The sequence below is a fragment of the Parasteatoda tepidariorum genome, chromosome X2, assembly GCF_043381705.1.
Source record: "Parasteatoda tepidariorum isolate YZ-2023 chromosome X2, CAS_Ptep_4.0, whole genome shotgun sequence".
NCBI lineage: Eukaryota > Metazoa > Arthropoda > Arachnida > Araneae > Theridiidae > Parasteatoda > Parasteatoda tepidariorum.
In genome coordinates this window covers 36,205,362-36,230,299 of record NC_092215.1, presented here as the reverse complement: position 1 = coordinate 36,230,299, position 24,938 = coordinate 36,205,362, and the positions used below count along the sequence as shown (strand labels likewise).

The 24,938-nt window shown below is 27.5% G+C and overlaps 1 protein-coding gene across 3 annotated transcripts in view; it reads left to right on the top strand.

Annotated features, from left to right (window-relative positions):
* LOC107447483 (leucine-rich repeat-containing protein 24-like) overlaps positions 1 to 24,938 on the top strand; it is a 475,982-nt gene that overhangs the window by 357,576 nt on the left and 93,468 nt on the right. For all 3 annotated transcript variants that reach the window (XM_071188145.1, XM_071188146.1, XM_071188147.1), the window contains one exon: positions 17,676 to 17,761. The gene's annotated coding sequence lies outside the window, so the exon portion shown is untranslated. The remainder of the gene's footprint in view (positions 1 to 17,675; positions 17,762 to 24,938) is intronic.

Here is a 24,938-nt window from a genome sequence, read left to right as displayed (position 1 = left end):
AACCCCTCACTGCTTCCTTCAGAAACAAAACATATTTTTTTTCAGTGCCGTCTTCCTCAATAGTGATTCCTTAGAAATTAATAGGAAACATTGCTTGCTAAACAGTAATTTGTGATCTATATATTTTAAAGCTAATGTTTGATAAAAACCTTTATATTAAAAATTAAGGGAGACCATCATGGTTCACCTTGCGTAAATAAAGTAATTTACGGTATTTTTTTAGTTAACTTTTGCTGTTTATTGAATTTAAAAGAAATTTATCATACAGTGTATTGGGGTAAATTTTTATTTTGGCGTGGAGGCAGAATAGCTTCTACTTATGCTTTTCGTTTCAATTGCAAGATTTCTGGTATATTTTTAAAACATTGAATAGCATCTCTATGTAGATCATTATTGATGAGAAACATAGGAAATCGGTATTTACATTTTCGAATCGGTGAATATTAACGAGGATACTTTAAATACATTAAATATTTATGAGATACCTACTTATCAGCAAGGTGAAATGAATGTAATATTAAGGTTTTGTATTCAATAAATATTTCGAAAAAAATGAATAACAATTAGAGCATATTTAGATGGAATCGAATGATAGATTATCGCGTAACAATTTTTAAAGAAGCAAATTGATTCTTATTGAAATTCTATTAAAACAACAGTCAAATAATAAAGTATAGCTTTTAAAAAAGCTAGTAACATCGCCTGTAGAAGCTGTACAGAGGAAAAAATTCAGGTAAAATTAGAGTACATTACAGTTATGACATCTCTGGTTAAAAAATAAAAAAGATTTCTAAATTATGAAATTAAAATATGCGACCTGTAAACTATTCATTTGGGGATTTTTTCATTCATGTATGATAACGGTTTACTTGAAAATTACAGTTGATTTTCAAAATTACGGTTACCACATATACAAATTTTTAAAAAAGAAAATTTGGCCTCATAATTTATTTTTATGTTATGTTCTAAGGTATTAGAATAAAATTACTAAATTTTACCTTATTTACCAAATTTTATAAGCTCAGAATTAATTTTATGTCGAATTAATTTTTATCACTATAGTTTCTATAAGTTCATAACATTTTTCATAACCAAGCGATATTTCCCTCACTGGAGCAATATGAACTGCGCCATTCTTGAACACTGCGTGAATAGTGCACCATTCGTGAAAAGTGAACACTGCGCGTTCTGTTTTCGTTAAATGTGTGACGAAAAATTAAATATATATTAAAAACGTTCTTTCTTTTTTAATTCATCGATAGTGAATAATATTTTTTTAATAAACTCGAACATCTTTTTTAAATTTTCTTCAAATCTTTTAAAAACAGATGGATATAAAGGTTTCACGCTTAACTTCTTATAGAAATTGAAACCTCGATTTGTAAAGAAATTTCATTTTAATTAAGAAAATTAATAACATTAAGTGTGTTACATTTGTAACAAATTTTTATTTCGTCCATTGCAAGTTGATTTGAGCCAGCGCGTATAGGTTCACATTATATATTTATATATTAACCTTTATATCCTTTATTAAGTAAAATACACTCTATAACAAAAAAATCGACGCACCAAGAAGGAGTTGTCCGATTGAAACGAAAATTGGTGGATAGGAAGACAATGTACAGTATAGTAAATTATTAAAATTTCAAAACAATTGAATAATTTATTGCAGAGTTACAGTAACAAGTTCAATAAGGTGCTGACCCGCCTCTAGCCTGGATACAAGTTGCCACAGGGTGCGGCCTAGACCGATAAAGCTCCCGGATGGTCTCTTGCGGTATTTCCTGCCAAATTCGATCCAATTGTCGAACGAGGTCATCAACATTCCGTGAAAGATGCAATCGCCTTCCCATCATATCCCTGACATGCTCGATGGGAGAGAGATCTGGTGATCTGACAGGCCAAGGAAGAGTTTGACAAGCTTGCAGATAGTTCATAGCAACACGTGCCGTGCGTGGTCTGGCATTGTCCTGCTGAAAAACCAGCCCAGGGCGCTTCAAAAGGAACGGTAGCAAAACAGGTCTTAGGATGTCGTCGACGTACCGCTGTGCAGTAAGTGTACCTCTAATGACGACCAAAGGGGTCTGGCTGACAAAGGAAACGGCACCCCAGACCATAATGCCTTGTTGAGGGCCGGTGTGGCGTGCAATAGTGAAGGCATTATCCCCCTATGCCCTGTGCGTCTCCAAACGCGTTTTCGATGATCGTCAGGACACAGTTGGAAGCGGGATTCGTCGCTAAAGACTATACGTCCTCAGTCGGCATCATTCCAGCCATATCTGTTCAAAACATTCGTGCATACGAAATTTCAAAGCAATCGGATTATTCCTTCTTGGTGCGTCGATTTTTTTGTTATAGAGTGTAATCAAAAATAATGATTCATATATTTTAAAATTTATTTAAGAATATTCGAAAGAAAATTTTATTTTTTGCTCGATCGGTATAGTCGAAGAGAATGCTATGTCTTAAATATTTAAAAATGTCGCAGAAGTATAATTTCAAATCAATATATTTTGGTGAATGAGTTTTGTTTTCGAAGTTTCGAAGTTTCTTGTTTTTCGAAGAGAAATTATTATTATTATTATTTTTTGAAAACTGTTGAAGAGGGATTTAGTGCTTTAAATAATTACACTAAGTTGTAGGTAGTTTTTTAGAACAAAATTTTACATGGATTTGTTTTTTGCCTTTAGAGTTCATAAATTTTCATAGCTGATTTCTAAAATGTTGCTAATGATTACCTTGTACCATATTGTAAAATAGGCATGTCAGTATTTTTGTTGTTTTTTTTCAGACATTTTTCGCAGTTTAAAACAGCTGTCTTTCTGGACTAACCATAATTGTAGCTCTAACAGGAAATAAAATGTACAAGTCGGTGACAAAGACGAGTTTTCATTTTAATTTCGAAACAAAAGACAAGTTATTTAATACTGTAATAAAAACATAAAAATAAACTCAAGATTAAGAACTTACGCCTTTGTTTTTCACTCTTTTTTAAAAAAAAATAGTTCAATGTGAAATATTATAAACATAATAATATAAATATTATTATTATTGCACTATATAATAATTATAAACATTATTATTAATTGTATTATTTGTAACAAATGAAACGTCATGATTTCGATTTTTTTAGTTTGCGTAGTGTTTTGTTGTTTAACTATATGGTATCTATGTGTTTTGTTGTTTAACTATATGGTTAACTGTATAACATTTGTACATTTGTTGTTTAAAGGTCTGTTTATCTTTTGTAAACCTGAACTTTGTTTCTAGTGTTATGGGTAATCTTAATATAGTTTAGTAGAAATCAAACATATGTATGAGCATTTTACTGTCAAAAAGTCTTTTAAAACTCTTGTCAATATTTAAGTTTAAACTGTTAATGCAACAAATGCATTTCATCTTTAAATATTAGAATTTCCTGACATAAATCGACAACTAAAATTTAAAAAAAAAATAGATTTCTAAGAGACATAAAATTTCTTAGAGATTTTTTAGATAAATTCCTTTTTAACTTATTTTAAATTTTTCCAACTCCATTAATTATAAAATTTTTTAACGCTACTGATGCATATTCTTCAAAGTTTAAGAAAAAATTATCAAACCATGAGTCATCAAGTCATTCCTAACTGTTGACAATTCTATTTTCTTCAACCTTTTTACTTTCAGTACAAATAAAGATTTTAATTAAAACTGATCATTTAAGAAGAATTAAAAAAAAAAAACGAAATTGTGTCCTAGTCAAACAAAGGTATTAGAAGATTTTGTCTCAGTTTCTTTTGCTCAGTTTTCGCCAAATGATAAAACTTAATGAAACAATCGATGAAGATAATACAGCTTTGTTATTTATCTAACGTGGCAACTTGATATGAAATAAATCTTAAAAAACCGATAGCTTTGCAAAAAGCATGAAAAAAATAAAAGTTTAAAATGCGGAATTCATTTCCGATTTTTTCCGATTTTGTGCGATTCAGTTAGACCTGCAAACGGAAAACGGGAACTATAGTTTCCTTTTTCGTTTTCTTGTTTTCGCTTATTTCTGCTTCTATTTCCTCTGCTTTTATATTTCGAGAAGAATTTAATCTTTTTGAGTTATTGTTCTAAGGAAATTGTATTAGGAGAGAAGCGAAGAAATGATAGTTTCGAAAAGCGCGCTTTTAAAATCGTTCACTTTTTCCACGTCTGTTGATTTCTTTTCGTTCGTATTCTTTTACTTTCAGTTCTTTTATTGAAGGGAATATAAACTGAGATACTGAAAACAATACAGAATCTTGTTTGTACTCGAAAATGCATTTTGTAATGCAAAACCGCAGAGCAAATCTCAGGTATAATGTACGTAGCCGTGGATTTCTCTTAACCTAAGTAGGCAGGTATTATGATGCTGTTATCTATGAAAACAATAAGAGCCTGATTTTGTTTGTGTATGCAAAATTTCAGATTTTAGTTTTTTGTTTCTTTTTGTTTTCTGAAACGTGCGTAGTTTTTTCTCACAAAGAAAAAAAAAATATTCTCTTTTTGTTAGATAAGGGAAACTTTTTTTTGTGTTTGGTTATAAAATAATTGCTACACGGAAAAAAAATTCTGGTAAAATCACCGAACTATATATTTGTTATATTTGTGATATAAAAACAACATATTTCTGGTTAATAAAACCTGAATAAACGGTATTCAAACAATTCATTTGGTAATTTTTCCTTTCTTTTGGTAACAGTTTACCGAAAATTCTGGTTTTCAAAATTGTAGTTCCAGCTATGCATGTTTAGTAAAAAATATAAAACTGAAAATTTTATTTATCTAAATAAATGGTATTTACGCAATGTTCTAAGTTATCATAAAAACAATAAAAGCCAGATTTTGTTTGTGGTTTTCTTCGTTCGTTTCTTTATGTTTTCTGAAACATATAAAGTTTTTTTTTTCAGCGAAGAAAAAAATATTTTCTTTTTGTTAGATGATTAAATTTTTTTGTGTTTGGTGATGAAATAGTTGCTACACGATATAGTTACTAAAGAGAAGACTAGATAATAATTTTCAGCTCTTCACAACTTTCGTTTTTTCTCTTCTTTTTTTTCACTTTCACCTGAAGATAAACTAAAATAAAAACAGATAGCATGTTTTTTGTACAGATTGATTTCTTGCTAATCTTAACGTGATTTTTAAAGCAATATGCAAAGCAAATGGACCTAACTAATACTTCGAAAAAAAAGCATATCAAGACCAAAAACAAATGAAATTTTTACTTTAAAAAACTTTCTTAAGTGTTGACATTACAGAGTTTCACGAAATAAACCACTCCATTTGGAGAAATCGAAACCAGCCATAACAGAAATAAGAAAAAAAATCAGGATTTCAAAACCTGTCCTTTTTCTTTAGTTTAGAGAATACTACAGTTTTTTTCTGCAAAGTAGAAAGATATAGAAAGAGCAGAAAAACGAAAACTTCATTAATGCCCCCCCCCTAACATTGAAAAAGTGCATTACAGAACTCCATACTCTAGCACTGATAAGAAAAGTTAAGAAGAAACTTTAAGATAAAGTAAGGAATGAACGCAATTTTATCAGAACGAAAGAAATCGCTGCTTTTCAACTAAAAGATATTCTACTAATGTAATTGGCATCCAATTACACTGAGCTTTCATTCAATTATAGTGTTTCTCTTGGATTTTATATGAGAAATTGCTTTTCTTGAGTTTCATCAATGTGAGAATTTTTAATAGGTCAGAGTCCCAGAGACAAATACGTCAACATTTCACTTTAACTTACCGCAGATCCAGTTTAGTTTATCCTTTTTAGATAAAACGATACTTTTTTTCGTAGATGGATGCATTTCAGAAACTTTATTTGTTTTATCAGTCGAATTCTGATTTCCGCGTCTGGAATCTGTATATTTAAAAAATAAAGAGCTATTGCGTATTTTGAAACACCATTTATAATGTATGAAGAGTCTAAAAATGTGCCTATAACTAAAAAACTCAAAATTTATTTTCTTAGCATATTATTTAAAAAAAATAATATTGTCTGTATTTATCTTTGCGTTCTGATAACGCTTTTTAAAAAAATCGCTTCTTTTCAATTAAAATATATTTTACCAATATAATTAGCATCCAATTACACTTTGCTTTCATTTAATTCTAGTGTTATTCTTGGATTTCACATGAAATATTGCTTTTCTTTAATTTCATCAATGTAAGAATTTTTTATATTTCAGTGTGCTAGAGGCTAATACGTCAAAGTTTTACTTTAACTTTTAGCAAATCCAGCTTATTTTATCCTTATTCGATAAAAACCGATATTATTTTGCAGATTGATGCAATTTCGAATTATTTTTTGTTTTGTCAGTTGAATTCTGATTTAACCGTCTGGTTAAATTTGAAAATTAAAGAGTAATTGTTTATTTTGAAACGTCCTTTATAATATATGAAGAGCCTAAAAATGTTCATTTTAATAAAACATTTGAGATTTACCTTTGTTCCTTACTATTTAATTAAAAAATTTCCATCGTGCTAATTTTTCTATAATTTCAAATAACATTATTTTAATAACATACTATATTATAAATTCCATCGAAATTGTTGTAAATTAATGTTTTTAAAAGAACTTGCAACCTAAGTACTATATTATCATCATCAATGATAGTTGAAAGACAAAATTTAAAATCCACACTCCTTCTGAAGAAAGTATTCTTATTTCAGAATAATATTTTTCTGAAAAATCTGATAAAATTATAAACATTTCTGGTAATGATAATGATGATTCTGATAAAAAATAATAATTTTGATCAACAACACCAAAATATACGCAATTCAAACTATTCATTTCGTAATTTTTGAGTTCATATGGTAAAGGTTTACTAGAAATTATGGTATTCAAAATTATATTTCTTAATATCCATACAATATTAAATAATACAAAACTGAATTACCGAACTTTTACCACATTTAATTAATTTTATTGTACATAAAACTATATTTTATTGTTAATATTACCAAACTCATAACGAAAGTGCTTCGGTAAAAATTATCTAGATTTTTGGCCTACCGGCTTATCCCAGAAATAGAGCTTATTTTACCATATTCTAGCAGTTTTGTATAATAATACTAAATAATCGAAAACGTAAATATTCAAGAAATAAAGAAAGAATAAGATTTAAAGTAATTATAGAAATAATAATTTTTAACTGTTTAAAGCAAAAAAATATAATTAAAATATTCAGCGAATTTCATTGCCAATGATACTTGAAAATTGCATAAATTTAAATCTCCAATATCAATGAAGAAAAATTCTAAAATAATTATTTTCTGATTTCTCTTTTTAAGTAAAATAATTAAGTGCATAAGTTGAAATAAATAAACTTAGATGATACTTTAAATATTCAAATTAAAAAAATAACTTTTCCCAAAAATATAAAAGAAGAAAGTAAATTTTTTTATAAATATTATAACCTTCGAAATGAAAAGAAAATGAATCCACTGCCAGCGTGAATCCACTGCCACAGATACTTTAAACTCACATAAATTCAAACTCACACTACGAATGAACGGAATTTCTAGATAATAATTTTCTGATTTCTGATTTTATGAACAACAATTAAGAAAGAAATTTGCTATAATTAAACGCAAACCTTTGACACTTGAAGAAATTCAGCATAATTCCATTCCCATGAATACTAAAAACTCGCAAAAATTTAAATCCAGACTAAAGGTGGAGAAAAATGCCAGAGATATATTTTCTGATTCTCTTTTGAAGTACAATAATCATGTACAGAATTTATCATAAACAAAACGTGGTAAATATTATGAGCATTCAAGTTAAAAAATTAAATTACCAAGTTAAAAAATTTAATTAAATAATTTTTATAAAAAATTACAATAAATGTAATTGAAATAATAAACGTAATTCCACTGCCACGGAAAATTGTAACTCACATAAATTTATATCCATACTACCAATGAAGAAAAATGTCAGATTAATATTTTTCTGATTTCTCTTGAGTACACAAATGTGGTTCAAATAAGGAAATTATCCTCCATCGAGGCTATTTATCTTTTTGAGATATTGATGCCTCACGAGATATTTTCCTAATACCCAAATCAATGATACCAAATCTGATTTCTTCGAAACTATGCATTTCATTACCTTTCAAGAGAATTCATAATAGTCATCTTACTAATACTTTTGAATAGATTTTTTTCTACATTTCTATTAAGTGAATAATTCCTATATTTTTGTTTGTTAGTTAATACTAGAAAACAGGCGTTTAGTATAAGTAATCTGCTTCACAACATTTTATAAAACACGCATTTCTGAAATTGTATTTTAATTGATTAAGCATATGCGATGTATTTATAATAAGTAAAATTAGTTAGCAATTTGAAATTTAAATTAAAAATTAATTCAGAAATAAAGAAAAATATAATTAAAAATTATTTAAGGAAAAATTAAAATTTTTAACTGTGCAAAAAAATTGTTTGAAATAAATAGCTTAATTCCACTGCCACTGACATTTGAAATAAACATAAATTTAAATCCAATCTGTGAAGGAGTTAAAATTTTAGAGTAATATTTTTTTTTAAATACCGATATTAAGTACCAAATTTGCAATCTATGCTACCAATGCTCAAAATTTTCGGAGAAAAATTTTCTGATTTCTCATTAAATTTAAAATAATTTTGAACAAAACTAGAAGTAATTAAGCATGGACCTTTGACATTTGAGGAAAATTTAACTGAAAAAAAACCCATCATGATTCCATTGACACGGATACTTGAAACTCGGATAAATTGAAACCCACATTATCAACGAAAAACAATTCCAGAGTAATATTTTCTAATTTCTCTTCTTTAATATAATACTTAAGTACGGAATTTGCGATAAATAAAAGTAGATAATAATATGAGTTTCCAAATTAAACACTAAAATATCAAAGAAAAAGTCGTAATTAAAAATATGCACAAAATTTATAATCATTGACTGACGAAAAAAAATCTAAGTGAAATAATCAGCATAATTCCACTGCCACGGATACTAGGAATTCTCATAAATTTAAATCTACACTATCAATGAAGAAAAATATGCAATCCATGCTACCAATGCTCAAAAATTTCGGAGAATAATTTTCTGATTTCTCATTCAATTTAAAATAATTTAGAACAAAACTTGAAATAATTAAACATAGATCTTTGACATTTGAGGAAAATTTAATTGAAAAAAACCCCATTATGATTCCATTGTCACGGATACTTGAAACTCGGATAAATTGAAACCCACATTATCAACGAAAAACAATTCCAGAGTACTATTTTCTGATTTCTCTTTTTAAATATATTTGCGATAAATAAAAGTAGATAATAATATGAGTTTCCAAATTAAAAACTAAAATATTTAAGAAAAAGACGTAATTAAAAATATGCACAAAAAATTATAATCTTTGACTGAAGAAAAAAAAATCTCATCGAAATAATCAGCGTAATTCCACTGCCACGGATACTAGGAACTCTCATAAATTTAAATCTACACTATCAATGAAGAAAAATTCCTGAATAATATTTTTCTGATTTCTCTTCTTAAGTACACAAATGTGGTTCGAACTCGAAAATAATCCTCCACGGAGGTAATTTATCTTTTTGAGATACTAATGCCTCACGAGATGTTTTCCCAATATCCAAATCAATGATACCAAATCTTATTACTTCGAAAATGCACACTTCATTTCTTTTCAAGAGTATTCTTAACAGCCATCTTACTAATACTCTTGAAAGGAATTTTATGCTCATTTCTATTAGCGCTTACTGTGCGAAATAATTTCTTTAATTCCTGTTTATGGAATTAAACAGAACATGATTAATGGCATATTTATTTATTGAAGTTGTGTTATTTGGATCCGCTTTAGAGTTTTTTTGTATTCTCTTCATAAGCTTTAGTATCTTGTTCACTTCAGAGTTCTGATTGTTTATTAAATTAAATATAATCAAGTTTATACGTGGTTCATTCATCAATTATTAAGGATTAAGGATAACAATAAATAAATAAACTTATTTTTGCGTTTTAAGATATCCATCTTTAAATGCTCTGGACACTTTTATTTTTAATCTTTTAAATAAAAGGATTTTTTTTTGGTAACCAATTAAGGATCTACATTCCCATGATTTTTTTACGAGAGATAAAGACTGGTAACTCAATTCTTTCGTTCTAGTTGTTTATCTTGAAAAAAGAAAGAAATTTGCGGTCAGCATAACCTACCATTACTATAAAGTCTAAACTACTATTATTCTAAGCATAAATGTCTCTTCACGTTTTTTTTAAAGTCCTTTTTAGGAAAAAAAGTCAAATAACCGTAAAAAAGATGACCTTGAAATGGTTTAGTGTGAGAAAGAAAATGTTTATAGACTGTTTTTACCTATCGCGGTTTAACAAGAATTCTATATGCGTCAACTAGGACCACAAAATCAAGTCAATTTGTTCCGCGAAGCTGAGCACATACTGTAACTGAGAGAGTTAATCTGTCAATCTCATGACCGGCAGGACAAAGGTTCGAATCCCAGCGTTGATACTACAATATTTCTCCCATTCCTTCAGTGCCCAGCACTCTTCAGCCGATGACCCAGAAGTATTAGAATATGAAACTATCATTCTATGCCACAGCCCTCACAGAGCTCCAATGTCCGTTTTAGTTTCATTTTTATGGGTTAGAAACTGTGCCAGCCGTAAATGGTCACACAACCGTATAGTTTTCTTGTCACGGTTTTCTAACCTTACCAGTTGTAAACGGTTTAACGGTTAACCAGTTGTAACGGTTCCTTTTCGCTCCCGTGAGAATGACGGGATGAGGTTTCGTCCACTATTTCTTGCTCCCGTGAAATTTCCGGGCTGGAGTGTTCAATAGTATAACACGCCAATAAGAATAAAACTAATAATTATTTTTTTTTCGCCCGGAAAACATTTTATTTCTCCTTTTACACACCAGATGGCAGTGCAAGGATATTTTTTAGGTAATTGTAGATGGTTAGTTTATTTTAAACTAGATGTCAGCACTAATCAAATGCGTGTATTTGGCAAAATAGGCACTTTTGTGACCATTTTCTTGATAATTAACCGATCGTCAATGGGTTGACACTGTTAAAGTTGCAAAATGTCCTTAACCATAAACTTTATGGTTAATCGGATGGACAGACTGCTGCCGGTTATTTTATTGTAATTTTAGAATTAAAATTCTAACAGTGTAATGCCTTTTTACAAATACGGTTCTTTTCTACAAGGAAGAAGAAACGTGATACGTAGCCAGAAGTGGTACATTAAATTATGCAACCGGTTCATTCATGATCTTGTTTTTTTCTTTTAATTTTTTTTATATCATCACACATTCAGACTGGCTTGTGTGATATATAAAAAAAAATTTGCAGCATTAGCATAAGCATAATGAAACTGCTATTTTTAGTGCCTGGGAAACCTCATATATTTTAGTACTCACCAAAACTTTTTTTTTGCCCAAAATGCAATTAAAAAATCTACTCTTATGTATTTAGTATGGATATAATTTTGAAAATCAGAACAAATAAAGAAACAAAGCCTAAACATTAAAACTAGCTTGCTTTTCAAAACTCACATTCTCTCAGTGTTTAATTTCCAGTGATGCCTTTCTCTTTCATTTGCACTTAAAGAAAAAAATCTTTTGAATTATGTATGATTTGTTTTATTTTGTGCTTAGAAAGAGAAACGAAATTAAAAAAGTGGTTTCAAAAGCTATATAGGGAAGACATAAAATTTTATGTTGTTTTCAAAAGATTTTTTATAGCGTTAGCTGTTTTATTTACGCCTTGAAAAACGCCTCGTGTGACACTACATTTCGCGATCACATTGTAACACTTGAGAAACACAGTTGCAAAATTAAGTTTCCTCTAGCTAATTATATTTTCTTTCGATTTTTATTTCATTATTTTCAGTACTCCTCAGACACCACAACCCTTGTAAATTTCGATTGACAATTCTGCTGTTATTATGTAAGATTTTTAAAGCGAAACTCCTTAATATCTTATTCTACATGCACTACTTTTCTAAGAAAAAGAAATAAAACACTTAACTTTGAACAACGTATGTTGATTCTGTTAGTTTACACTAGAGTTAAACAATTAAAAAAATAAACACTGTTTTACAAAAGTTTCTTTGTCATTTTATTTCATCATCTATTTATGAGCTATGTGGCACAAACTAAAAACTAATTCGTTTGCTTATAAGTATTTTAGAATTAGGTTTTCCAATTAATAATTCTTAAAAATATTTTAATAGTTTACCACTTGAATGTCATTTTAAATTTAAACACTAAGACAAACAATAAATGAAGATGAAATATATCTATATAGTAATAATACTAATTATAATAGTATCAGTTATAATAAATTCATTAAAACAAGTTTGAAAAGAAAACAGCCTTATTGTTTAGCTGTATTAATGCGCAGTAGATAATTCAATGACAAATACCGAACAATATATTCGAAACATGTGTAGCACAAAATTATAGTTTTGATAATTAAATAATTCCCTTCGATGTACTTACAATTTATTTTTTTCAAAATTATAATATATGTTACAGTTTTACGCAGTTTTTTATAATTTTAACTTAGTTTTTTTTTTCTTAAATTATTTCTCAGACTGTTTTCCTTTACTATTCGCTATTTTATTTACAACAAATATCGTTTAACTAAAACAATTCTTTTTGCTAATTAAATTAGAGCTTGAGAAGTTTATGCCCAGTTTTTTTAAACAATACTTAATTATTTGCAAACTAAATTCTTTACTTTTCAAAGAATTGTATTTATCAATACCAATTTAATTTACAGCTAATATAGCCTATACTTTCTCTTGTTGTGTGCAGCAATTATGAAGCTGTGCTATCCAAAAGTTTAGCTGACTTTTTAATTAACACGAAAACCGTTTTGAAACTGGCTCATGACCTCAGGCGGGTCTTCACTGGCGAAAAATCAAAGTTTATGTTTTTCTTGTGATTAAGAGGCTTGAATAAACATTAAGCCTTAGATCTTATTGCGCGTTTTGATTTATGTCTGGCTACCACCTCGTCTCTTTCAATTAAGTAAATAAGTTGGCATGTTGACTGAAATGCTTCTAACTTGGCTTATTAGCCAAATTAAATCATTCGAATTTAAAGGGAAGTGGGAAAAAACGAAAGAGGAAAGTCTAAGTCTTTAATTAAATTTTGAAATAAGCATTAAAACAAGTCACATTTTATTTTTATTATTTATTTACAAGATTTCTAATGCGTAAGAGCTGTAAATTCATTGCTCTAGGCCTGACAATTTATGCCATTATAAGATTTCGATTCCTAAAACTTTAAAAGTCTGATTCTCCAGGTATAAAATAAAAGTTAACAGAAATTTTGCATTAAGCATTTTAATGCTCACTTAGGTGAATATAATTTTTGAACCTTAGGCACTTAACTCATTATTTGCTTACGAAATAAAAATAGCATTCGTTAACCATAAATTTGTCTATCCATAATTTAAGTAACTAATAGTTTAGTAATTTGTTAAACATTAAAAATGCTGCAAGCAGATAAGAAACAGATTGTTCTGATTCTACAAAATAATTAAAGTTTTTAACCAATTACAAACTGACCGCAAATATTGTTGTGATTTAAAAAGTGCTTTTATGAAAAATTAGCAGTATTTTCGCGACAAAGTAAACCGTTAATTATTGCCAACGTACGAAAAAATTTTTTGCATCTATTCCTAATAGGTTTGCCAAACAAAAAAAAAAGGGAGAAAAAAGCATTTTGTCATTTTACCAGGCGAATTTCCAAGATTAAAAATAATTAAAAATATATCAAATTTAATGATTGATTTTTAAAAACCACAACAACTCTGATTCAGTTTTTGCAATAAATAAAAAAGATCTATTCTGAAAAATTTGTACTACGTTTTTTACACTATTATATTAATCAAATCTTATAATAGATTACAATAATATAGTAGAATTTTGAAAATATTATATATTTATTAGAAAAAATAAGAATAGATATAAAAATAGTGATTTTCATATCTATGCATTCTATGTATTGATCTATAGTGATATTTTGTCCAAAAATAATAATGATAATACTTTCAAATCAAGTGCTGCAAAAATACATTTAATTTTATTTTATGTAAGCACTTTAGCTTTAACCCTTTCGCGCCGACTGTCACAAATACGTGCCAGCATAAAACTGTATCTATCAGGGTAAAAAAATAAAACTGGTAACCAAAGTAGTTCGTTATCAGTTTTTTTGTGGGCGAGGTTATAATTGTTTGATTTATTTACTTCACCATTACTTTGTTCAAAATAAAGCTATTTAGGTATGCTTTGAATTAACATTGATTATATATATGATTAAACTAACAATAAATAAAGTAAAAGCAAAGTAAGTCTGTCAAATTAGCAACGCCTACATTTAAACTACCGTTTTATATTTATTTACATCCTGATTCTGATTTTATACGAATGCTTTTACGAATCACCCGTCCCCAAGGGGTTAAAGGGGCATCAAAGATGACCTTTAAATTTAAATATCCAAAATATAATTTTGCCTTTATTGTAGTTAGAACTATTCAGTTTTTGCAAAGAAATTCTATTAATAAAAGACACGTACTACTTTTTGTTATTTAATGTATTAGAATATAATAATATAACAGAAGTTTAGCACGTTAACTTCAGTTTAGTAATTATATTCTATGTAAGACTTAATGACGTATTCACGAGGAAAATCATAACAGATATAAGAGCAATATTTTTAGACTCATTTTTATATAGTAATTTCTATGTATAGATTCATAATGATATTTTTTTCCTAAAAAAACTTTTCTAATTATCTTAGTTAAATTGAATTGAAAAATATCCATAACCTTTTTTTAGTAAGCATTTAATCACATAGTACTATTCTAATTTTCAAATAACGAAATATGTAATATAATACAATACAATACAATACAATACAATACAATACAATACAATACAATGCAATGCAATGCAATGCAATGCAATGCAATGCAATGCAATACAATACAATATAATATAATGTAATATATTTTAAAAATCTTATCATATATTCACCAGAAAAAAGGAGTAGATAAAAAAACAATAATGCTGGGCAAATACTTTATGAAGTGAATTTTAAATACTGATCCATATCAATAATTCAAAAAGAAAACACAGAGTTCTCGAATACTTTCAACTAAAGTGCGACAAAAAAATACCCGTAACTTTAATTTAATTAAGCATTTGTATCGCAAACCATCCTAATTTTCAATTTACGTAATGCAAAATGATCTAATATAATATAATGTAACATAATATAATATTATGTAATATAATATAATGCAATATATTATAAAATATAATTTTAACAATAAAATGCAATATAATGATACAATACAATACAACAAAATAAACATATTATAAAATCAATTTTATTACTGTTATAGTATGTTCAACAGGAAACAAGAAATAATAGATATAAAAACGAAATTGTCTTTGACTTATGCTTTATATAGTGAATTCTGTGTACCGATCAATAGTGAAATTTTGTAAAGAAAAAAAAATTCCTTATACTCTCAAATAAAGTGCTACGAAAAATACCCAAATCTTTCTTTGGAATAAGCATTTTAATGGCACACCATCCTATTTGTCAACTTACATGACAAAAGGAAAAAAATTCAGTATTTATTGCGGCATCTGTACTCACGTGAGACGGTACAAGTGTTTGCGTGCATGTAAATGTGCTTAGGCGTGAGTAAATTCTTGTTCCAAAACGCACAAAGTTTGACACTAAAATTTGACATATTTTCCTTCGGTGAATTTTTTTCTGCTATTAAATCGATAAATGTAAGAAAATTAAAGAAAAGATGTTTTCGTATTCAAGACAGTACTTTGAAATGATTGAAATTAAAGTAATCAGCATTTTATACACCGCAAATCGTCGAAAGTGCAATTAATCATTCAAATAATCCATTACGCTTGTCATTATTACAGAAATCTGCGTCTGGTTATCCTTACGATTGGTTTTGAGAAAAAATGGAACCACTGATAATAAAAAAAGTTTTGAACATTCTTACGGTTTGAAATCAATCAAATTCTAATTAATCTGAAATTCAGAAGTTTTCGATGAATAAGAGATGAAAGAAAAGAGTCCTTGGCACTGTTTGTTTAATTTATGCAACAAGAGCAATTAACCTAGAGTTTCTATCTAAATTACTCAAAGAAATTCTATATTCGTCTGTTAATGAAGTAATTAAGCTGATGAACGTCGATCATTTTTGATCGAAACTTTAATTTAGATTAGTTTTTCAAACAGAATTTTATTTAGTCTAAGAATGTAAATTGAAGTGGTTTGGTTTTTAACTTTTTTTCTTCGTATATCATATAATAAATAATTCATAGACAGAAATATATAGTAATATGGAATAAGTAAACTTAAAATAAATATAAAGTAAGGAAGTGCATTTTTTTCTAATTAAAGTAGTGAAATACCTTTCACTTTTAGAAATTTTATTCAGAAATTATGATAAAACGACCGGTAGCAGTCGTTCGTCAAATTAACTGACAAGTTTAAGGTAAAAACATTTTTACTTATACGATTTTGAAACCATTTACAAATAGTATGGTTGAAAAACATGAATACAAAACTACGCTGTTTTTTAACCATTTAAAACTAGCATTAAAATACTAGACTTTTTGAGTTAAACAGCTTTATGGTGCTTCCATCTATGTGTTAAAAACATTATCGTAATCTAATAATCCAGGGTCATAAATTGAAGAGTGTAGGACACTTAAAACTCTTGATGTGTCTGAAAAGAACAGTGGAAATATCATGGTGTCAACTCTGGGACTCGAACCCCCGTCCTGTCAGTCATGGGACTGACAGATTAGCCCTTTCGGCTGTGATATGTATCTAGCTTCAAGGAAGTAAGTGAGTTCATTAGGTGGGCCTAGTTGGTGCGATAAAATTCTGGTTGTTTTACCGTATTAGGTGAAAGTTGATAATAAACGTTTTTTTTTTCACAGTTAACAGTTTGAATAGCATCTTATGTATGGTTATTAAACTGTTTTGTTTGAGCATGGTAATAATAAAACAAATGATATACCTTAAAAAGTAAAATGGTTAAAAAATAAAACAAACGGTATACCTTCAGTAAAACAATTGTTATAATACCCATATATTTTCTGAAAAAATAAAACAAATGGTATACTTTCAGCAAAACTATTGTTATAACACCCATATATTGTATAATATTTTATAGTATAATTTTATATTATAATTTCATTTATACAAGTAAAGGAAAACTAATGTGCCAGCTAATATGCATGAATATTAGCTATTATACAAATATATTCTCTGAAAAACTAAAACAAATGGTATACTTTCAGCAAAACTATTGTTATAATACCCATATATTTATAATATTTTATTGCAAAGTATAATGATTTAATTTTTTCAAGTTATGGAAAACTAATGTGTCAGCTAATATGCATGACTCTTAGATTTAGTACAAATATATTTTCTAAAAAAACAAAACAAATGGTATACTTTCAGCAAAATTATTGTTATAATATCTTTATATTTTATAATATTTTATAGCAAAGTATTATGTTTTCATTTATACAAGTAATGGAAAACTAATGTGCCTGTTTTCATTTCAGATACCAGAATTCATACGTATATTCACTAATGGTGAAGATACACTTGATGCATCTACCAAAGTTTGAGATATAAAGCTCCAAGTCATGTAAGATTTCACAATTCTTTTTTATTATAAACAACATCTATTACTTAATACACACCTTCATCTCTATATTCGAGTGCTTAACATGGTTTCTCTCTTAGAATGAATTCAATGCACAACGCAAAACGCATCGAAACTAATATCACTGAAATGTGAAAATATATGCCTTTTGGCCTGAAGTCGGAAAAGGGTAGAATGCATTGGGGATGTAAGATTTATTTAAAATCTAGACACACCGAATGCTTTTATATATGGGTGAAGTATTTGGAATTAAAATGAGCATAAACATGTTGCCAGAGGTTAGTATATGTAGTCATAATAATTCGATCATTTGATCAATATATTTAGTATAAATTGAAGCATTTTGAGTTGAATGTTGGCTCGTAATTTACTTTATTATAAAGATTCTTATTCGCTTAGTTTGTTTTAATTAAAATAAAATAAAACTATTCAACATTTATGGTCTTATTTATATAATATTACATCTTACTATCTAATTAATTTATATCTTTTAAACGTTTACGGTCATTTAACAACGTTTTGTGTTATAAAATTTATTAATTAAGCATATTTTTAATGAATCATACCATATTCGAATGAAACAGTCAAATAACAATGAATAATACGGTATTCAATCTGTGAATTAAACCGTTTATAAATTACATTTACGTAATATGGCTAAACAACCAGGATTTTATAGCACCAACTATTATGAAGCCACTTAGTTCCTTGCTGTTGGGTACATATCTCATGAACGATGGAACAGAGGTTCGAGTCCTAGCGTTGACACCGCAATATTTTCTTCATTCTCCTCACAAAATGAAGAGTTTCCAGTGTCCTGCAAGCACCAATTTGTGACCCTGGACAATTAGAATACGATATTATAACTCTCACATAGATTGCAGCACCATAAAGCTGCCTGACACAAAAAGGTCTAGTATTTTAAGTCTAATATGGTTAAAAAACCATATAGTTTTGTATTCATGTTTTTTTAAACATTACTAGTGGTAAAAGGTTTCACAACCGTAAAGGTAAAAAAAATATTTTTTACCGTAAACTTCATGGTTAATTGGACATGCAGACTGCTGCTGATTATTATAGCTTTAGAATAAAAATTCTAAAAATGTGAGGAATAGTTTTGATATAAAATATTTGCTATAAAATATTTAAAATTATGAAAAAAATAACGTTTCCGTTATTGCTAGAAGCTTTGGTAAATATTTTAACTTTTAAACAGTCAATATGACATTGCAAAATCTAAGACTTTTTGAGACTAATTTTTTCTATAGTTTTATTATTTATAATTTTAATTAAGATTCTTTAAAGTTACGAAAGGTTATTTATAAAATGTTTTAAATATATTTTCGCTTTGTTGGGTTCTAAATAAAAATTATCCTTAGTAGAATTAAAATTCTGTCGTCTAGAAGGAAACTCCTGTAATGAAAGTGATTTAAAATATAATAAATACCTTCTAAAATGGAAAACCTAATATAATATGCCTAAAATAATAGAAAACTTTTTCAAAAAAGATATAGTAACTAACTACGTATTTTCTTTGTAAAATTTTATTAGAGAAGGCGTTATTATATTTTATTTATGATGTGTGCTAAAATATATTAACTAATATGATTTCATCCAAAACTGCATTAAAATTCTATTAATGGGTAACTTAGCTAGCATCTATTGAATAGGTTTAAAGAAAACTCTGAAAGGGTTCTTAGAATAAATTTTCTGATTATAATCTTTTTAGGAAAAACTGTATAATAATTACATTATATTTTTGTGAACCACATAGCTTTATAAAATTTTCATAAACTTGAGTTAATCATTATAAAAACCTTTTTAAACTGAAAGATAGGACTTTTGTTACAAGGACAGTATTTTTAGAATATACGTGCTTAATATATCCTCTGTAAAGCGTAAAGGAATTTTATGTTTTTCAAAATTCAGTAATTCATATTGAAATATGCTTCTAAATATGGAATAGAATATAAAAATTAGTTTTAACTATGTCTAAAAGACCACTTAATAGGAATACAGATTTAAAATGACTTCCTTAACCTATTTACAACAATGTGGGATCCATTATAGATTCACTTCAACTTCTTTGTTCATGATTTTTACAAGTTGCTTTTCCTAATTTGTGTTAGTAACCACATTTTTTATTGTTCCTAATACCATTTCATTCCGAAAAATATTTTAAAATGTAGCTTTGTTTAGAAGAATTTGCTTTGTTTTTACGTGGTATCCATAACGGACCACATTTTCCAGTTCATGTGAATACCACTTGGGTGACATCATTTAGTTAACTTACTAAACAAACTATTATATTTAATTATGGGAATAAAGAAAAGAAAGAGAGAAAAAAATTAGAAAAAAAGCTTTTTAAAAGGCAAGAAGAAATATTATTAAAATTGCATTTATTAAAGAAAAGAAGAAAATAAACGAAAAGACTTAATCTTGTCGTCAGCTCACACGATAATGTCTGCAATATGGTGCTTCCTATTATTATGCTATTGCATGTAAGCAAAACAAAATATATCAATACAATAGTGTGAGAAGTACCATTTTTTTTCCTTTTTATATATTTAAGTAATATTATCTTATAATGCGGGTTATATATATATGTATACACACACACACATATATATATATATATATGGTGACCTTCATTACAGTTTTAGACTTTTTTTTTTCTTAAGTGTCTTAAAGGTGAGATTTTGCTTCATCAATAGGAAGTAGTGTATTAGTAGTTTACTTTATTATTATTTATCTTATTTGCTTTAAGCAATTATTAAGAAAAAACACTTTTTTTTANTATATATACATATACAATATTATTGTGCATGGAACAACTTTAAAAAAGCATCGTTATATTTAACACCTCTTTAAAATTGCGGTAAATTTTTACAACACTATGGTTCAATTCATAGATATTAAGGTAGAATCTGCACTTATTATTCTGAGCTCATAAGGATTTTAATTATATGAGCGAAATCAAAATAATGTTTAAATCTGCTCTAATATCCCCAAAAACACTATATTGCGTATTAAAAGCGTAAATTTAGCTTAGTTGTTATATAATGAAATCAAACATTTTACGGTGTCTGCACGCAATCACTAAAAGTCTTTTTTCTAACTGTCATTCCAATAAATTAAGAAAGAAAAACTTAATGGAAAGTTTAGTGAAAAAATTCAGTATGCGCGTTCCATTTTTTACTCAGAGTGCTTTATAGACATTTTCCCAATACAACTGTAGAAAAGAGTCGGTTGTATTTCGAATAGTACGCCTCGCCAACCATTATAAAGATGGATAGTCTTAATCTACTTCTAACCCTGTTCACTTTTAAACCACCGCTATATTGGTGCCAAGCTATTTCAAGTTCTTCTTTTAGCTAAAAGTTTGTGTATATTTTTTACTTGACTGAGCTCAAAGAGTTCTAAAAATGATATAAAATACGATTTATTCAACCGAATGAACCATTAAGATCAATATGTAGTTGAAGATTTACTTTTGAAGGCATAATGTGATTTTTTTAAACTGATTTGGCAATTTTCAATAATATTTTGAGGTACAGTTATATTAAAAGAGTTTTTTTCTATATTTTATGTTTATGAACTTACAAAATAAATATCGTTTCATATTAAAAATTTTAAAAAATATGTCATATATGAGATTAAAAGATATAAAAGACTAAGCTTTAAACACGGAGAAAAAGAATTTTGTCAAAACTACCGGATGGTTCTGGTAAAAAAGAAAATCATAATTTGGCTAATAAGAAAATGTATTGTATTTAAGCCATTCATATGGTTACGGTTTAATTAATATGGTTGTGGTCAACTGGAAATTCTGGTTTTCAAAATCATTGTTATTACTACCATTCATTTAAAAAAATAAAAAGCTGAAAATTAAATTTAATAGAATAAACGGATTTTATAACGATCTTTTAAGTGTCTTAAAATTAAAAATTTCACCACATTTAAAAAAGTTTAACACTATTTATATAGTATCAAAATCATTTCCAAAACTAAAATAATTTTCTAGTAATTGAAAAGTTAGCAAATAATATAGCATGATTAAGCATGATTAACATTATTCATAAATAAATAACTATTTCCTTTACTGTCAAAGATCAAGGAGATTTATCTTCTGTCAAATGTAGCATTTAAAACACTCCAGTGCCATCTTCCGAATAAAATTGGTTCTAAGCAATTGAATTCGACGATATATTTCGAATAAATAATTCTAAAGAGTTAACTTTACAAATTCTGGAGAATTTATTCGAAGAAAAAAATAATTTTTGTACTTTTGCGAAATTTCACTTTTATCTCAATTTACACTACAAAGTATACGTGAAAGAATATTTAATTCAAAATAAAAGAAAGTTATTTTAAAGGATGCTGCTCTAATTTTTTCATGCGATACTTAAATGCTTTTGCTTCTATGAAATTTCACTTAAGATTCTATGAAATGTCAACCAAAATTTTAAGAAATTTCACCAAATTCCACATAAAAGTACCATGCATTGATAAGGAGTCTTAAATATTTCAATCACCTTTGAAAAACATAGAATATTTAAGATAGAATATTTCTATTACGATATATTTTCATTGCTCACGATATAATATTTCCATTGTTATTTAGAAAGATAAATTTAATACTCACTAAATAAAATAATAATTACATATCAGTTTCATTCTACTATACATTCATTTTCATAAGAAATCTCTTCTTTTAATAATATAATCCTCTTTAAATAGCTGAAATAGTTTAGAATTCATACGTAGCAAAAACTTCAATATAGAATACATAACTGAAAAGTAAATTTATCTGAAAAAAAAAAAAGAATTTATACCATGCTCTAAGGTATCATGATAAATTTACCACACCTTGCCTCATATTCCAAATTTTATCACATACTATAAAACCATATTATATTGTTAATTTTGGAAAATCATAACATTAGCGCTTTTGCAGGAAATATCAAACTTTTTTAGGTTCCTGTAGAGCCAGAAAATTTATTCTATAGAGCTATAGACCCAGAAATTTCACCTTATTCTGGTTACTTTGACGACAGTTTTTTTTCCAAAGTTGAATGTCTAACTCAATCAATAAGTGAGTATTTGCTGCCACTAAAATTTAGTTCGTAAATATCTTTTTTTTTAGAAATAATTTATTTTTTCAAATCCCAAGGCTCAAAGAAATGCATCTCCCGTCAAATTTTAAACTTAAAACACCCCAGTGCCATCTTCCGAATAAAATTGGTGCTAAGCAATTGAATCCAACAATATATTTCGAATAAATATTTCGACAGAATTAACTTTACGAAATGTGAAGAATTTATTCGAAGAAAACAAGTTCTTTTAGTACTTCGACGAGAATTTATTGATTACTTTAATTTACTTTACACTACAGGGTACACGTGAAAGAAATTTTAATTCAAAAGAAACTAAAATTATTTTAAAACATACATCCATAATTTTTTCATGTGATATTTAAATATGTCTTTGCTTCTATGAAATTTCACCCATGCGTTACGTGAAAGCACTATGCGTTCATAAGGGGTCTTAAATATTTCAATCACTTTTGCTAAACATGTCTTACGATAGAATATTTCCTTTGTTACCTTGAAAGATAAATTTAATAATCTGCAGTAAAATACAAAAAAATATCGACTTCATTCTACCATGGATTCATTTTTAAAAGAAAGCTTCTTTGAAATAATATATTCTTCTTTAAATGTCTGAACTAATTTAGAATTCAAATGGTAGCTTCATGAAATGAGAAGAAAACGCGAAGAAAGTTTAAACTTTTCATTCCTCTTTCTTCTTTTTCGTTTCTTTTTTTATCTCCAGCAAAAGAAATGCAAAAATAGATTGCGAACCAATTTACTTGCATTTGCTTTGTTTAAAAACTAAGTGCTCGCATTTTTGTTTGCAGCAAGACACTGAATTTGTAAGCCTTTTATCGTTTTAAATGAACTGCTTTGTTTTAGTGTAGTTACTCTAACGCTTGTATTGCATTCATATTAAATGTAATTTCTTTTATCATGTCTAACCCTCATTTCCTTGTCTTTTACAAAGTTGTATCTTTCTTTTGAAGCAAAAAAAATTAACACTTTCCAGGAATCCTTTGATTATTTTTTCGAATACTACCCACACCATTGTTTTTACCCAAAAACACTTTTCATCGTTGAACGAAGGAAAAAAACAACAAAAATTAGAAAATAAAAATAAGGAAAGTACTTCATTTTAATGTTAGGTCTCATAATCTTTTTTAACACACAATGTGCAATTTCGTTCTTTAAGTTTCTGGTTTTTGTAACTTTCCTTATTCGCTTGTACTTCCTTTAATTACTTTATTTTAACAATTTTCGAAAGGAAACGTTATTTTTCATTTTCTCGGTCGTAAAAATAACAAGAGTTTTTTTTTAGTTTTTTTTTTAGTTTTCCTTTCAAAAGGGTTTATTTCATATTGTGTGGAAATAAGAGTCATTTTTTATTAAAGAATTTTAAAGATGACACTGAAGTAAATAAAAAAAGCTGTTTTCAAAACAAATCTGTAACTTTAATGTAAGGTGAAATGCATTAGTTTGCTGTCCTTGAAGTTCTTAACTTCATACAGAGTTCTTAATGTCTGTGGACGGTGAGGAGTTTGGAGCGTGATCATTTTAACTAAAATTAGAAAAGACGAAATTGAGCTTTATATTTTCTTTAAGAGAAAAAATACGTGTCGAGTGCTTCTAAACTTTTTTTGAATGTTTTAATTCTTCAAAACAAGATCACATTTTGGACTTTATTTCTTGATAATCATTGACAGATTTTTTTTCATGATTAAAACATGTAAAAGTTTTCAAAAAATTAAATTACGTAAAAGTGTATTGAATTTATTTTTCCATTCTTACTAAGTTATTTTTTTTATTTATAGAAACTATCAATGCTAGCACGAAACTTTTGAAGAGTGCTTGACTTATTAATCGTTTATTTTATCAAATAAAACTACTTTTTTTTCATTACCACTACCAATGGTAGAAAAGAAGTTTAAAGAATGATTGACTTGATAATTGGATTTTTCGTATAAAACTAATTCTTCTCTTCCATTGAAACTATCAATGTTAAGAAGGAGATTTTAAAGTATGTTTGACCTGATAATAGGAAATTATCGTACAAAACTAATTTT